This window comes from Lithobates pipiens, unplaced genomic scaffold, assembly GCF_037356315.1.
Source record: "Lithobates pipiens isolate NorthernLeopardFrog02 unplaced genomic scaffold, aLitPip1_a1.2 Scaffold_10, whole genome shotgun sequence".
Classification (NCBI taxonomy): domain Eukaryota; kingdom Metazoa; phylum Chordata; class Amphibia; order Anura; family Ranidae; genus Lithobates; species Lithobates pipiens.
In genome coordinates this window covers 125292992-125310138 of record NW_027507686.1, presented here as the reverse complement: position 1 = coordinate 125310138, position 17147 = coordinate 125292992, and the positions used below count along the sequence as shown (strand labels likewise).

Sequence of the window (17147 nt, the reverse complement as noted above, 5' to 3'; positions counted from 1 at the left end):
AAGGTTACACCCAAGCACTTAAAATGTCACCCAAAAACATATGAGCCCACTATCTCCACATACAAACATTGCTGAATGTAAATGCACACGTAAGGGGGCGCTACACATGTTACATATTACTGCTGACACTGAAGTAAGAGTGATAATTCTAGGCTCATTTATCACTGCTAACTAATGACCTGCAGGGGCTTTCAAGCCGGGATCTGAAACCAGTAGTCAGCGTAATCAGAGTCCAAAGCAGAGTCGAGGGAAGCCAAGATCGGTAACGGTAATCAAGCTGGGTATAAACGGGGTTCAGAGTATCAGGACACAGCTGAAGACCAATCAGCACCTTCCAGAAGTCAGAGCATCCTTTAAATAGGCCATCTGGCGCCAATTACCGCTAGGGGCGCGCTCGTGCATGGGCGCACTCGCTGACGCACTCGCACATGCATGCACATTGGGGTGCATTGAATTACTTTCTTGCCCGTGATTGCGTACATTAGTGCACATAGGATTTTGCCTTTGCCCATAGGTATGCACACAAGTGCGTGCCGGGCGCATTTTAACAGATCTCTTACATTGCCCCCCCCCCCCTGGGGGCAGCCTCCGGATGCCCTTCAGGACTCTTTTTTCAGGGTGGCGCTGGAAAAAGGCTTGTACCAGTTTGGAAGCATGCACATCTGAAGCTGATTCCCAGGAATTTACTTCTGGCCTGTAGCCTCTCCATTTGATGAGGAATTGTGTTTGGTTACCCCTCTTCCTACAATCCAACATGGCTTCTACTTCAAATTCCTTGCTCCCTTTGATCAGCAGCGGAGGGGGAATTTCAGAAACCCGACCAGGAAATGGATTTGGCACTGATGGTTTAAGCAGAGAGACATGAAAGATGGGATGGATTTTCAGGTTGTTTGGTAACACCAATTCAAATGCTACCGCATTAATTTTCCTTTTCACTGGAAAAGGCCCCATAAATTGTGGGCCAAGTTTCCTTTGGGGACAGTTTAACTTCAAGTTTACTGTGGAAAGCCAGACTTTGTCTCCAGGTTTAAGGTCCAAATTGCTTCTTTTTTTTTCTTTTGTCAAAATTTTTTTATTGCTTGCCTGGGCCTTGTATCCCACAGCAATTGGTTGTTGGTATTGAGGAAGATTAGTCTGTCTTGTACAGCAGGTACAGAAGATCCAATGGCCTACTCAGGCAAGAAAGAGGGATGGTAATCATAATTGGCGAAGAAAGGTGACTGCTTGGTTTCTGAGTGGATGGAGTTATTATATGAAAATTCTGCGAGTGGAAGAAGTGACAGCCAATCATCCTGTGCAAATGAGGAGAAACACCGTAAGTACTGTTCGAGGGTTTGGTTTGTACTCTCAGTCTGTCCATTGGTTTGTGGGTGGTATGCAGTAGAGAGGCGGAGCTCAATGTGCAATATGGAAAAAATAAACCACACAGAACACAAACCTAAAAATAAAAATAAAACAATAAAACAAAAAAACACCAGGCTGCAGCCGAAAGTGGGACACAAACACACCAGAAAAACTCAGACAAAGAAAACTAGCTGCGCCAAAAAATAAAAAAATTACAAAAAATCACACCTATATAATAATTAATTATATAATTAAAACAGTTTTTTTAGACTGATAATCTCCAATATGAATGTCCTCAACAGTAAATAAACTTTCAGGAAATGACTTCCACACTGCAACAGTTCACTTGAAAGGAGAGGGTCATTGCAATGAAAACAATCCTCTCAGGTACTTTATAATATAAGGTCAGATAGGCCTTGGAGACAGAGCAGCGGCCCATGAGTGTTCACCATAACAATATACACAATAGAAGCATGAAGTCTGGGAGCCCTTAAACAAGGTCTAGATGGTGCGTTCCAGGGTGATCTATAGTTCCTGATTAATCCTAAGGATGTGGAAGGAATAAATTTACCGTATTTATCGGCGTATAACACACACTTTTTTCCCCTGAAAATAGGGGGAAAATCGCGGGTGCGTGTTATACGCCGATAGTGTACCTCGGGGTGCAAAGAGGGGAACGAGTGCCGCCGCAAATAAACGAGCCGCTCGGCTCTCCGCTCGCTCCCCTGCAACCAGCGTTGTCCTGATCACAGTGAGTTCCTGGATACGGAACGGGGGGAAACTCCTAGCCTCTGCCCTCTTCATAGAGGACACATGGTTTATTATAGAAGCGCCGGCTCTGTAACCTCTGCAGGATATCGGCGGAGCTATGAACAAGAATGCAGCGGGAGAGTGCAGGCTCTACAGCGTGAGGGGAAGGAGCCAGTACTGATCGCTCCGGGATGCCTGCTGCACACTCAGCCCAGTAAAGCACTCCTTGCTCCCTTCAGCCCCTGCCAGCCCACTGGAGGATAACAAGCATGTAGTGGAGATGCAGTCTGGCTAAAGTAGTAGGGTATACCTCTGAGACCGGCTTCCTGATTAACCCGATGGATGCCGGCATTCAAGTCTCCTGAACTCTTTCATCTATGGCATCCTGATAGCCAGAGCTTCTACAGTGCTGACCCCATGCAGAAGGTGCTGGTGCTATGCAGTGCCATAGACAACAAGAGGGCAAGGTAAGGGCTCTCATCTCCTTAGGGGGGATATATCAATAAGTCCTTATTTTTATTTTATTTTGTATGAAAAGGAGGGTATCTCTACCATGGTTTATTTTTTTTTAAAGTTTTTTTTCCTGAAACTTGCCTCTTAAATTGGGGTGCGTGTTATACGCCGGCGCGTGTTATACGCCGATAAATACGGTAAACGCTCCGCATTGTTTGTTGTCTGGTAAGCATATCTGCATCTCAGTGGTCGGGCATCTCCTTTTCACCTGTATATGTATGAATCACCGTGGTGTTATATTACAAAGTACCTGAGAGGATTGTTTTCATTGCAATGACCCCTCCTTTCAAGTGAACTGTTGCAGTGTGGAAGTCATTTCCTGAAAGTTTATTTACTGTTGAGGACATTCATATTGGAGATTATTAGTCACCAAAAATTGTTTTGATTATATAATTATTATAAAGGGGTGATTTTCTGTAATTTTTTTTTTTTGGCGCAGCTAGTTTTCTCAATGTGCAATGCTTCACATAAAGCCCTCCAAAATCTAGAAGTAAATTGCACCCCTCGGTCCGAGATGATGCTGTCAGGGATACCATGCAACCTTACGATCTGCTCGATAAAAACTGAGACAGTCACAGTGGCCGAAGGAGTTCCTTGTAGAGGTACAAAATGGGCCATTTTGGTCAGGCGATCAACCACAACAAAAATAGTGGAGAATTCTTCAGATGGGGGGTGTTCTACAATGAAATCCATGGAGATCATTCTCCATGGTTTCTCAGGCACAGGAAGAGGCTCGAGTAGACCCCAAGTTCTGGCCTTGTCAGTTTTACTCCGGAGGCATGTAACACAAGATTTTACATATTTCTTGCAGTTCTGCATCAAATCTGACCACCAGAACGTACGGGAGATCAAATCGGCCGTCTTGCGGATTCCAAAGTGGCCTGTTAAGAGGTGATCATGACATCACCTCAGGATGGCAACTCAGAATTGTTCAGGGATAAACATTTGCTTCCTAAGGAAGTACAGGCCATGCCTCAGCTGAAGAGCCAGGTCCTTCGAAGGTGGTTGGTTGGCTACATTTGTTCTTATCTGGGACATCAGATCCGGCTGAAGGAGTAGAAAATTCTTGGCTGGTAGACTAGTATTGGGTTCCGTGGGTACAACTGGGTCATTGAATATCCGGGACAAGGCATCCGCCTTACCGTTCTTTGAGCCTGAGCGATACGTTATGTGAAACAAAGCGAGAGAAGAAAAGTGCCCAACTTGCCTGCCGGGGTATTAGTCGTCTGGCCGTCCTCAAATACTCAAGGTTCTTATGGTCCGTAAAGATGAGGATTGGGTGAGAAGCTCCTTCCAGGAGGTAACGTCACTCTTCAAGCACAGCCTTGATAGCCAGTAGCTCTCGGTCTCCAACATCATAGTTCCTTTCGGAAGGATTAAATTTTTTAGAGAAGAAAGCCACAGGGTGGAGCAATGATTTGGGACCTTGGCGCTGAGACAATATAGCTCCTACTGCATTTTTAGAGGTGTCAACTTCCATAACATAGGCTAAGGATGGATCTGGGTGCTTCAAGATGGGAGCAGAAGTGAATAAGGCTTTTAACTGTTTGAAGGCTATTTGGGCTTCTGGGGACCATCGGAAGGGGACATGCTGCTTCGTTAGTTGGATAATGGGAGCGATAATGCCAGAAAAGTTATTGATAAACTTCCTATAGACGTTGGCAAATCCCACAAACCTCTGAATGGCTTTCTGTAGGGGCAGGCCATTCCAGGACGGAGGTGACCTTTTGTGGGTCCATGAAGATACCCTCGGCAGAGATAACAAGTTCCAGGAAATGTATAATTTGCTTTTCAAAGTCACATTTTTCAGTCTTTGCATAAAGGCGGTGTTCTCGCAGCCGAGCCAGTACCTTCTTTACATGAGTCCAATGGGTTTCTAGGGATTCAGAGAATATAAGGATATCATTTAAATAGACAATGACAAATAGATCAAGGAAGTCCCGAAAAACATCATTCATTAGATGCTGAAATGTGGCGGGGGCATTGCAGAGTCCGAATGGCATGACTTGATATTTAAAATGGCCGAAGCGTGTTCGGAAGGCCATCTTCCATTCATCCCCTTTTCTGACCCTAAGAAGATTATAAGCACCTCTCAAGTCCAATTTGGAGAACCCTCGCAGTCTTTGGAAAAGTTTGGGATCAGAGGAAGGGGATACCGGTTCTTAACAGTGACCCAGTTGAGGTCGCGATAATCCACACAAGGAATGGTCCTTCTTTTCTACAAAGAAAATACCGGCACCTGCTGGAGAAGTGAAAGGTCTGATGAACTGTTTTTCAAGACTCTCATCAATATAGGTACGTAGGGCTTCCAGTTCAGGCTCTGAGAGCGGATAAATCCGACCAAATGGAATCTTAGCCCCTGGTAAAAGTTTGATGGGACAGCCATATGTCCTATGGGGTGGAAGAGTGTCTGCACCCTTCTTGTTGAACACTTCCAGATATTCGTGATAGGCAACAGGGATCAAATTAGAGGTTTCATGGTCAGGATAGATGCCCAGGAGGGGTGTGGTACTGGCAGTCTTTTCAGGAAGCCAGTGCATCTGGTAGTAGTTAGAAGAGAACAAGATATGGCCGGTAAGCCAATTAATGTGGGGATTATGTGCTTTCAACCACCGGATGCCAAGGATGACAGGGAACATAGGAGAAGCTATGACATCAAGACGAAGAAACTCGTGGTGACCTGAGGAAGTCTGGCAGAGGATAGGTAAAGTCTCTTGAGTAACTGGCCCTGATTTGATGCCGGAACCGTCAGCCAGATGAACATGAAACCTCTGCCTCTTGGCACATACTGGCAACTGGTGGAGAGAGGCAAATGCAGAGTCCACAAAGCAACTGCAGGTTCCAGAGTCTATAATGGCAAGTACAGAAATTGTCTTTTCAGTCAACCGGAACATGATAGGAAGAGAGGCGTGTGACTGATCCTTCACAGGGAGATGCATCATGTGAAACTGGCAGGAAGGAGATCTGCTGGTCTTTGCCGGACAAGTCTGTATAAAATGACCAGCCCCCCCCCACAATAGAGGCACAGGTTGCCCTGTGGTCAACAAAGACATTCAGCAGAAGAAAGGGGTGGTCTTCGAAAGCTCCTGGGAAGTGCAGTAGATGAGGAAGCAGGGACGGATGTCCTTGAAGCCAGAGAGAGAGTTCCTTTAGATCGTTCAGCTTGTCTTTCTCACAGATGTCAATCGATCTGAATAGTTAGGTTAATCAGACCCTCCAGGGATGCGGGAACTCCCACTCTGGCAAGTTCATCTTTAAAGGTGTCAGAAAGTCCCAGACGGAACTGGTGATGAAGTGCAGGAAGATTCCATTGAGTGTCTGCGCTCCAGACACGAAAGTCTGTTACATAATCTTAAACAGGCCTTGGACCTTGCTGCAACTTGCCAAGCATGGATTCGGCAGTTTGGTGATAGAAAGCATCAGAGTATAGCTGAGCCATAGCTGAGAAAAAGGAATCTGTGGCTGCCAGGGCAGGGTCATGTTGTTCCAGGAGATGAGGAGCCCAGGAAAGTGGTTCGTTCAGTAATAACGTGATGATAAACCTCACCTTGATCTCTTCTGATGCAAAGGTTCGGGGTAACAGGGAGAACAGGGAGAGTTCACAGAAATTTACGAAAAGTGCGCCAGACCTCGCCCTTCCTTTTTGACCCCTCCCATGTCCCATAAGCCCCACCCCCTATAGAATCCACCCACTCCGTCCCCTGTATTCCACCCATAGTGTCAGGAGTATACAGCCCTAGCATCACAGAACAGGAGTATACAGCCCTAGCATCACAGGACAGGAGTATACGGCTCAGCCTCACAGATCAGGGTATATAGCACAGCCTCACAGATCAGGGTATATAACACAGCATCACCGATCAGGGTATATAGCTCAGCCTCACAGATCAGGGTATATAGCTCAGCTTCACAGATCAGGGTATATAGCTCAGCTTCACAGATCAGGGTATATAGCTCAGCTTCACAGATCAGGGTATATAGCTCAGCTTCACAGATCAGGGTATATAGCTCAGCCTCACAGATCAGGGTATATAGCTCAGCATTACAGATCAGGATATATAACTCAGCTTCACAGATGAGCGTAAGCAGGTATACATAATCTGTCCTGTATACAGCTAGCTATATACACCCACCTTCCTTCCTGTATATAGAGACCTTGCTCCATCATCACTGACTACAGATATACATCATCTGTCCTGTATACAGCTATGTATACAGTAACAGTATACAGTAACAGGGCATGCTAGTAGGTTAATTGGATCCTGTCTAAATTGGCCCTAGTATGTGTATGAATGTGTGTTAGGGACTTTAGGTTGTAAGCTCCTTGAGGGTAGGGACTAATGTGACTGTACAATGTATATGTAAAGCGCTGCGTAACATGACTATAAGTACCTGAAATGAAATAATAATGATGTATATCTGCAGTCAGTGATGATGGAGGATGGTCTATATATACAGAAAGAAAGAAGGTGGGTGTATATAGCTGTATACATTACAGGACAGATGTATTCACAATTTGTGCCTATTATGTAGTGTAACGTTATCAGTACATGGCATGGCAGAAATCCCCAAAATCATGTATTGCAAAGCAGCCAGCGAGACATGATGTGGCACGCTCAGTGACACTGACACCCTGATGTTCCAGTCATTGTACAATGCACCCATCATTATCATCCCCATATTATACACCCATCATCACTATCCTTATCCCCATTTTATATACCCATCATCATCATACTCCTCATCATTGTATAATACATCCATCATCGTCATCTCCATATTATACACCCATCAACACTATAATTATCATATTATACACCCATACACATATTATACACCCATCATCATCATCATACTCCACATCACTGTATAATACACCCATTATCGTCATCCCCACATTATACACCCATCTTCACTATCCTTATCCCCATATTATACACCCATCATCATACTCCTCAACATTGTATAATACACCCATCATCCCCATATTATACACTAGGATACTCACTGATACCGATTAGATTACCAATACTTTTTTTGAATGTCACGTGACAGTGGCACTAATATGCAGCACTGATGATGCGTAGACTGTGTAGGTATGTTTTTATTTTTTACAATTTTTATTTTTCTACTTTTGTATGGGGGGGGGGGGGGGGTTGGACGGTGTCAGTGTGTTTTTTGTTTTTATTTTTATTTTTTATTATTGGTACAATTTAACCATTTAAAATATTTATTTATTTATTACAATTCTTTAATTTTTCAGCCCTGTCGGGGTGGGGGGGTGGCTGAGATATCAGTGGTCTTAACAGACCCCTGCCATCTGCCTTTTGAGACACAGAAAGGGACTGGAGACAGAGATTCCCCAGTCCTTTTCTCAGCAGCCTCCGCTGCACTGGAGATGAATGGACAGGAGACAGAGGCTCCTCTCCATTCATAAACTCAAGTATAGTTTATGATTCTCAGTTATGAATGGACATCATTGTGATCACTGTAAAAACGTTCTTTTGTACTACACAAAGTCGCGCTTAGGTTAACAGTGGTGGTTGCTGCCTCCCCTCAAACTAATGTCCACTAGGGAACTAAGGGTGTAAAATATTTTATAACAAAATGGGGTCAGTGGCGCTACCTCAAGTGTGCACATGTATGTAAAATATCCCTAAGAAACCTCCCTCAGAACAACCCCCCTATAGGTACTTTTAACCATAAGAGAAGGATATGGGGGAGAAGGGGGGTGACTATTTTGTAATAGATCCCCAAAACCAAAGGGCATCCCTCAGTATCCCCTATCAGGGAATATATATGCTGACTATGTGTGCCAAAATATGTTGGTGCTCTATTTTGGTGCGATATTTTACATACATGTGCACACTTGAGGTAGCGCCACTGACCCCATTTTGTTATTAAAAATTTGATCACTGACTCTGTTCATTTGGAATAGGAAGGACCCGACAGATTTACTGGCTCCTTCCTCCGCTCTCCATCCTGAAAGATTGACACAGAGGGGGACCGGACTGGAGCACACGGAGGGGGGGGGGGAACGGGGCACACGGAGGGGGGAGGACCGGAGCACACAGAGGTGGGAGGACCGGAGCACACGGGGGGGACTGGAGCACATGGAGGTGGGGGGGACCGGAGCACATGGAGGGGGGGGACCGGAGCACATGGAGGGGGGGGAACCGGAGCACACGGAGGAGGGGGGGGCCAGAGCACATGGAGGGGGGGACCGGAGCACATGGAGGGGGGGACCGGAGCACACGGAAGGAGGAGAGCGGAGCACAGGGAGGTGGGGGAACTGGAGCACACGGGGGACCGGAGCACACGGAGGTGGGGGGAGTGGAGCACATGGAGGGGGACAGAGGGGGAATGGAGCAGTATACAGGCACAGTCAGGGGTGATTGGTGCGGTGGTGGGGGGTTACAAGCACCGATCCCTCTGTATAGATTTCAATAAAGCAGCTGGAAGCTGCTGAGGGGAGAGGAGGAGAAGCGGCTGTCAGCTACTTTATTGAAACCTGTACAGGGGGGATCAATGCTTGTAACTCCCCCCCCCCCCCCCCTTCACTGCACCGATCACCCCTGACTGTTCAGGAATGGGGGAAGCATCGGGAGCATTTGCCTGAATACAAGTACTTGGGCAAATACTCGGTATCAGCACCGATACTGATACCAGTATCGGTGCAACCCTATTATACACTCATCATCACTATCCTTATCCCCATATTATACACCCATCATCATTCATCATACTCCTCGTCATTATAGTTACATAGTTAGTAAGGTTTGAATAAAGACACTAGTCCATCCAGTTCAACCTAAGTGAGTGTCTACAATTGTCTCTATCCCTGTACATTGCACACTCACATCGGTCCCTACCCTCAAGGAGCCCATTCATATGCTAGGGCCAATTTTGGACAGAAGCCAATTTAAGTACCCGGAGGAAACCCATGCAGGCACAGGGAGAAAATGCAAACTCCAGGCAGGTAGTGTCATGGTTGGGAATCAAACGAGCGACCCTTTTTACTGCTAGGCGAGAGTGCTATCCACTACACCACTGTGCCGTCATCATCAAACCCATATTATACACCTGTCATCATCAAACCCATATTATACATATTAAACACCTGTCATCACTATCATCATCTCCATATAATACACCCTTCTTCGTCATCCTCATCCTTGTATAATACAGCCATCATTCTCATCCTTGTATAATAGAGCCATCATCGTCATGCTTGTACAATACACCCAATCCTCATCCTTGTATAATACAGCCGTCATCCTCATCCTTGTATAATACAGCTATCATTCTCATCCTTGTATAATAGAGCCATCATCGTCATGCTTGTACAATACACCCAATCCTCATCCTTGTATAATACAGCCGTCATCCTCATCCTTGTATAATACACCCATCCTCATCATTGTATAATACACCCGTCATCGCTATCCTCATGATTGTATAATACACCCATCATCGCTACCCTCATCTTTGTATAATACATCCATCCTCATCATCCTCATATAATTTCCCACCATCACTATCCTCATCCTTGTATAATACACCCATCCTCATCCTTGTATAATACACCCGTCATCGCTATCCTCATCCTTGTATAATACACCCATCATCATCATCCTCGTATAATACACCCATCCTCATCATTCTATAATACACCCTTCATCATCATCATCCTCATCCTTGTATAATACACCCATCCTCATCATTCTATAATACACCCTTCATCATCATCATCCTCATCCTTGTAATACACCCGGGTTCAACAAACAGTTTAATTCTAAAATAGTGGATGCTTCTAATCTAGAAGCATGGGGCACCAGCCCTGGTTTTATGAGATCATCCTTCTCCTTTAGCCTGGGTTCACACTGATGCGATGTGGGAACCAGTGCGATTCCAGCATCGGTTTCCTCATCGCATCTCTCCCACAGGCAGATCACACCGCATAGAAATTGCATAGGTGAAAAAAACAATGCGACCCGATTTCAATGAGGGGGAAAACAAGTCCCTGCACCTTTTTTTCCTTTGAATCTAATGCGAGTTCACCCATACAACTGTATGGCTGAACTCGCATCTCACAGACATCGCATGCCATGTCTAAGCCCTTGTACACACGGTCGGAAAATCCGATGAAAAATGTTCGATCGGACCTTGCTGTTGGATAATCTGACAGTGTGTGGGCTCCATTGGACTGTTTCCGTCGGAATGTAAAACGAAAAGTTTGAGAGCTGGATATAAAAAATTTCTGACAACATGATCCGATCGGACTTTGTCCATTCGTTTGTAGAGAATTCCGATCGGACAAAGTGGCAGGCATGCTCTGGCTACTAGCCTGAATGTAGTCCCGTCGTAACTAAATAATGTCATCACGCTCCGAACGATCTGATTTTCCGTCAACTTTGTCCGACCGTGTGTATGCAACACCAGTTTCAGACAAAATCCGTTGGACAAAATCGGACGGATTTTGTTGTCGGAATGTCCGACCGTGTGTACAAGGGCTTAGATCACAGTAATCTGAACCTGAGCTCATACCCTGCCTCCAGTAGGCAATAAGATAAACCAAGAAAACAAATGCAGGGAAGTAAAGGGTTAAAGAGGAAGTAAACCCTGATGGGTTTACTTCCTCTTTCATTCCCTGCAAAGGCAAAGCATAATGGACTACTATGCATCACATAGTAGCCCATTATGTGTCACTTACCTGACACAGGAGCCAGCGAAGTCGCCGCTGTCCCCTGTAGTCCGCCGCATCCATCTTGCTGGTGGCGTCTCGCAGCTCCGCCGCTGTCATTCGGCGAAGCCGCGATGACGTTACTCCCGCGCATGCGCACGGGAGTCGACACGCGCGGCAGCTCCATTCTTGGAAATGCCACGCTCAGTGCGCCTGCGCATGCGCATGCGCCGTAGACAGCGGTGCCCGTTTTCGGGCAAATATCTCCTAAACCATATAGGTTTAGGAGATATTGCTTGGACCTACAGGTAAGCCTTAATCTAGGCTTACCTGTAGGTCAAAGTGGTTTGTAAGGGTTTACAACCACTTTAACCTCCTCACCTGATAACAGAACACTCACTGCACACTCAGACTTATTTACTGCTGGGACAGTATAACTCTGTAAGTGGAGACAAGTTCAACAAACAGTGATATAGCTGAAGATAGCAGCACTCCTACCAGAAACCTGTCACAGGGGAAGATCAGTGTCTCTCCTGCAATAAATAAGGCTGAGCCTAGTGTGCAGCTAGTGAGCTGATATCACAAGTGAGTGAAAGGTTTACTTCCTTGCATTTGCTTGTTATTGAGAGGAGGAGCTGCTCCAACTCCAAGTCCATCCCTCAGTCCCTGCATCTATACAGAGCAGCTTCTCCTCTGTCCATGCCTAGTTATTGCCCTGCATAGGGGCTTACCTCTGCCTATGGAGCCACACTGACAGTCTCAGTTGTCCATCTGTGCCCATTCCACACTGCAGTGAGTCGGGAAACCAGAAGTGACATGGGTGTGCTGAAAAAAATATCGCCCACCATCCTCCAATCCCCGCCAATTAAAATGCAGGAAGGGAGGACAGAAAAAAATTAGTGTAGAGTGAGAGTGTGTACAGGCGCATCGTTTGTGCCCTGCACATGCCATAAACGTGGGCAAATCAGCTTCCCAGCTTGCAATCAGCTGATTTCAAGCTGGGAAGCTTCCCATAGACCATCGTGTAAGACATGATGACCTCTTGCCTAAACAATAGTGAACTGTATAGCCTCAGTCACGGCCAGATTAGGACAATATTTGGACCAGTTTTTTCAGGTCAGTGTGACTAGCACTAAAGCATATCTCAAAGACATTAAAGACTTCCTACAACATTTAAGTAAAGTTGCACTACCTGAGGAAGTGGAAATCTTTCTGGTGACGGCAGATGTATTGTCACTGTATACTATCCTACAGCACGATAATGCACTGCTAGCCCTTAAATCGGGCCTTCAGTCAAAGGTAAGATATTCCCTATATTCAAAAAAGGTTTCTAAGGATGGTTCTGGAATATTGCTTCACACATCACACAATTACTTTTGGTACGGTGAAAACTGCGATGGGTGAAAAATTTGCACCCAGTCTAGCCAACCTCTTCCTGAGTGAGTGATAGGACAAATTCATTTATGCCCAAAGGAGAACTGAACTACTTTTTTTTACAAAAGGTACATTGATGATCTGTTCCTGGTCTGGGCAGGCTCAGAAAAGTCATTAATCGACTTTATAAGCTCTCTAAACACCAACTCGAATAATATCAAATTAGATTACCATTTCAGTTACATAGCTACTTAGTAGGCGAGGTTGAAAAAAGACATCAAGTCTATCAAGTCCAACCTATGTGTGTGATTTTATGTCAGTATTACATTGTATATCCCTGCTGTGGTCGTTCAGGTCGAATAGTTTTTTTTAATTGATGTTCCCTGCTGAAACTACTGCCTGTGGAACAGAATTCCACATCCTAACCATTCTTACAGTAAAGAACCCTCTACGCAGTTTAAGGTTAAACGGCTTTTCTTCTAATCTTAGTGAATGGCCACGTGTCTTATTAAATTCCCTTTCACTGAAAAGTTTTATCCCTATTGTGGGGTCACCAGTACAGTATTTGTACATTAAAATCATATCCCCTCTAAAGCGTCTCTTCTCCAGAGAAAATAAGAACAGTGCTCGTAATCTTTCCTTATAACTAAGGTACTCCAGTCCCTTTATTAGTTTTGTTTCCCTTCTCTGGACTCTATCCAGTTCCAGCACATCCTTCCTGAGGACTGGTGCCCAGAACTGGACAGCATACTCCAGGTGCGGCCGGACCAAAGTCTTGTAGAGCAGGACAATTATCCCTTTATCCCTGGAGTTAATCCCCTTTTTAATGCATGCCAATATTCTGTTTGCTTTGTTAGCAGCAGCTAAGTTGCCCTTAGTTTGATCTGGCCTCACCTGTAGTATGCTGTCCAGTTCTGGGCACCAGTCCTCAGGAAGGATGTACTGGAAATGGAGCGAGTACAAAGAAGGGCAACAAAGATAATAAAGGGTCTGGAGGATATTAGTTATAAAGAAAGGTTGCAAGCAATGAACTTATTATCTCTGGAGAAGAAAAGCTTGACAGGGGATATGATTTCAATTTACAAATACCAAACTGGTGACTCCACAATAGGCATAAAACTTTTTAGTAGAAGGGAGTTCAATAAGACCCGTGGCCACTCACTAAAATTTGAAGAAAAGAGGTTTAAACTTAAACTGCATAGAGGAGTCTTTACTGTAAGAGCAGCAGGGATGTAGAATTCCTTTCCACCAGCGGTGGTTTTAGCGGGGGGCATCAATAGTTTAAAAAAACTATTCAATAAGCACCTGAACGACCGCAAAATACAGGGATATACAATGTAATACTGACATATAATAATACACATAGGTTGGACTTGATGTACTTGTGTTTTTTTCAACCTTACCTACTATGTAACTTCCCATTCTTGCTGCTAATCCAAATTGTGATAGGATGTCTGCCTCCGCCTCCGGCTCCCTCTGGTTTGGGGGCCTATAGCATACTCCCAGTATTACATTCCCCTTAGTTTCTTCCCTTTGTAGTTCTACCTATAAAGGATTCCCCCTCCTCCCTTGCTCCCTTAGTGATGTGATCTCTCATATTCACTTGTACCTCATTTTTGACATACAAGCATACCCTTCCCCCTTTTTTACCCTCTAAATCCCTGCAATATAGGGCATACCCTTGAATGGTTGCCAGACAATTATGAGAGCTGTTGAACCAAGTCTCTGAAATTCCCACAAAATCAAAATCCTCCTAGTACAACAGTAGTTCTCCTATCTTCTTCTATCTTAACTGTTTTAAGACAGTTCAAACAATTAGTTACTAAAGTATATTTCAAGGCCTCAGATCTAAATAGTTATTTACCGATACACAGCGGCCACCACCCAACTTGGTTACGGAATATACTGAAGGGACAGTTTATGCGGGTAACAAGGAATTGTACCATCGACTCCGACTATCAGGCCCAATCAGTTCTAAAAAACTGATTTTTGGAAAAGGGTACAAAGTAGAACACTTGGATCTAGCAATCCAACAGGTAGGCCAATACTCCCAAAATCTGTGTCTAGAGGACACAGAAAAAGTCAGAGATGAAAGACATGAGTGGGGATTTGTTAGTAATTTCCACTCTCAATTCAGAGAAGTTGAGGAAATATTCAAAAAGCACTGGGACATTTTGAGCATGGAGAAGATCCTTAATAAAGTACTACTGAAGGGACCCATGGTCATCCAGAGAAAGATTCCTTTGTTTGGAGACAGTGTCATTAAAAAGGTGCTGGATCCACCCCAAAGACTGAGAATGTGTCAACAAACCAATACACATTTAAGATGATTATCTTCCTTTACTTTCACAGCGAATGATAGGGAGTTTGATATTAAAGAATTTATATTGTGTAACTCCACCCATGTAATTTATGCCTCACAGTGCCCATGCAACCTTTTGTACATAGGCAGCACTAAGATAACGCTGGCCAAATGAGTATCGGAACATAATATCTATATCTATATCTATAATATTTCTATAGGATACAAGGATCCTTCAACCTAGAGGTTTGAACGTTGAACTCTATTTAAATTTCTTTATTAATGACTATTAATCGAGTTCAAGTTCTATAAATATGGCACTCTGAGAACTTTGAGTTGAATTCTACCTCTCGGACTTATGGGATATGATTATAATTATGTAATAGACCGAGAACATGCAACTACTGTATTACCCACTATCAACTGATCATAATTGAATGCAACGGATATGGACATGTCTGTTCAAGTGTGTTCTTTTCCCTGTTGTGGTGTCATTAGCATATTCTCCGCCTTAAGGGCCGGTAATAGTTGAGAAGATCAGTCCAAGTAGGAATGTTTCTGGAAGGAGGACTATCATCTTTGGACAATTCTATCAGATAATGTCCAGTTCATAGTCCCTTGCTTTTTAATAAAATTTTTAAAAATTCTAATTACATTTTAAGTTGAGTACTTTTAGTCGATTCTTAATACACTGCCTCTTTCTTATTATGAAATTAGGTGAAAACGGCGACATTACAGAAAAAATTGTATACATCTAATGTCATTAGATGTACTAGAACATTCAATTAAGTCCATTCATGATTTCATGTTTGTTTAGTATATATATATATATATATATATATATATATATATATATATATATATATATATATAAAAGAAATCAGGCCACTTTATTTTCCATGTTGCATGATGTTTATAAATTGTATTTTATGAATCAAATCGTGTATTATTATTCTTTGGGTTTTTGTATGTGTAGGCCTGGCCCCAAGTATCTGAAGGAGTTAACGCGTAATATTGAGAGGCTATAAAGCTGCAAGCCTGTGCTGTGTGGCCATCCTAATTGATAAAGATGGAATGACGAAATGCATCTAGGCATGACCACACAACTTGCTGCATCTGTCAATGTCTGTCTGTTCCGATCTCCTCCTGGGAATCACTGTGGATGATTAGATCTTCACGAGTGGTGGGAGAGTATCGAGGACAGTACACAGTGCAATATGTTTACATTGAATGCTATTTTTTAACCTTTGTTTGGAAGTGCATAGGGATAAGGGGGGTTTAATTTATGGAATACAGTTTTAATGGATCCATACTATGAGGACTGTTTTCTTCCTTATGTTCGAGCCTATGGAAATGATTATGGTTATTAAGCATGAGTGAATAACATGACCAGAGTGTATAAACCAACTTCCTTGGTGATTCAATCGGGATATCCTGGTAGATGACTCTTCGGGAACTGACCGTATGGACATAACATATTCATATCTGATATAAATCTGGTGAGTGCAACTGCTAAGTGAGCGGAATTACGTGGTGTCATGAAAGTGGAATCCTCATACATCTGATGATCTCCTATATGAACTGCTGATTAAGCCCTTTCCACTCGGAGTAATTTTCATTAGGAGTAATTTACAAATACTGCCAATCATCTCTATATGTTATACATTGAGAAGCGCTGCTTTGCCAGAGAGACTATTGGAGATGAACTTTATGGCTCACAGTTTATGATGCATTGTATTAATATAGTAGCTGCTAATTTATATTTTAATCAGGAAATATTTAATCCTTTACACCTAAGCACAGGAAAAGTGACCCTGTTTACTTTAAGATTGGAATAAACATGTTATACTTACCTGCTCTGCGGCTCAGAACCTCTACTTCTCGGGTCCCCCTCCTGCACTCCTGGCACCTCCTTTACTTGATGTGCCACCATAGGAAGCCACTTCTTATGGTGGCATACCTGCCGGCTCAATCTCGAGCCATATTGCCTGCGTCCATAGACACAGACACTACTCATCCCCACCCCCTGCTCCCTCCTCACAGGATTTGACTGACGACAGCTGGAGTCAGTGGCTCCCACTGCCTCAGCAAAGCCTGTCAAAGCAGGGAGAGAAGACAGAGCGCCTGCAGATAAGCTCAGCACTGGATTCTTTGAGGACTCAGGTAAGTAAAAAGGGGGGG

General features: G+C 44.0%; 1 protein-coding gene across 1 annotated transcript in view; it reads right to left on the bottom strand.

Moving 5' to 3' along the window:
• The window catches only part of MMP2 (matrix metallopeptidase 2), a 343614-nt gene that overhangs the window by 219093 nt on the left and 107374 nt on the right, over positions 1-17147 (bottom strand). The gene's annotated exons all lie outside the window — the stretch shown is intronic.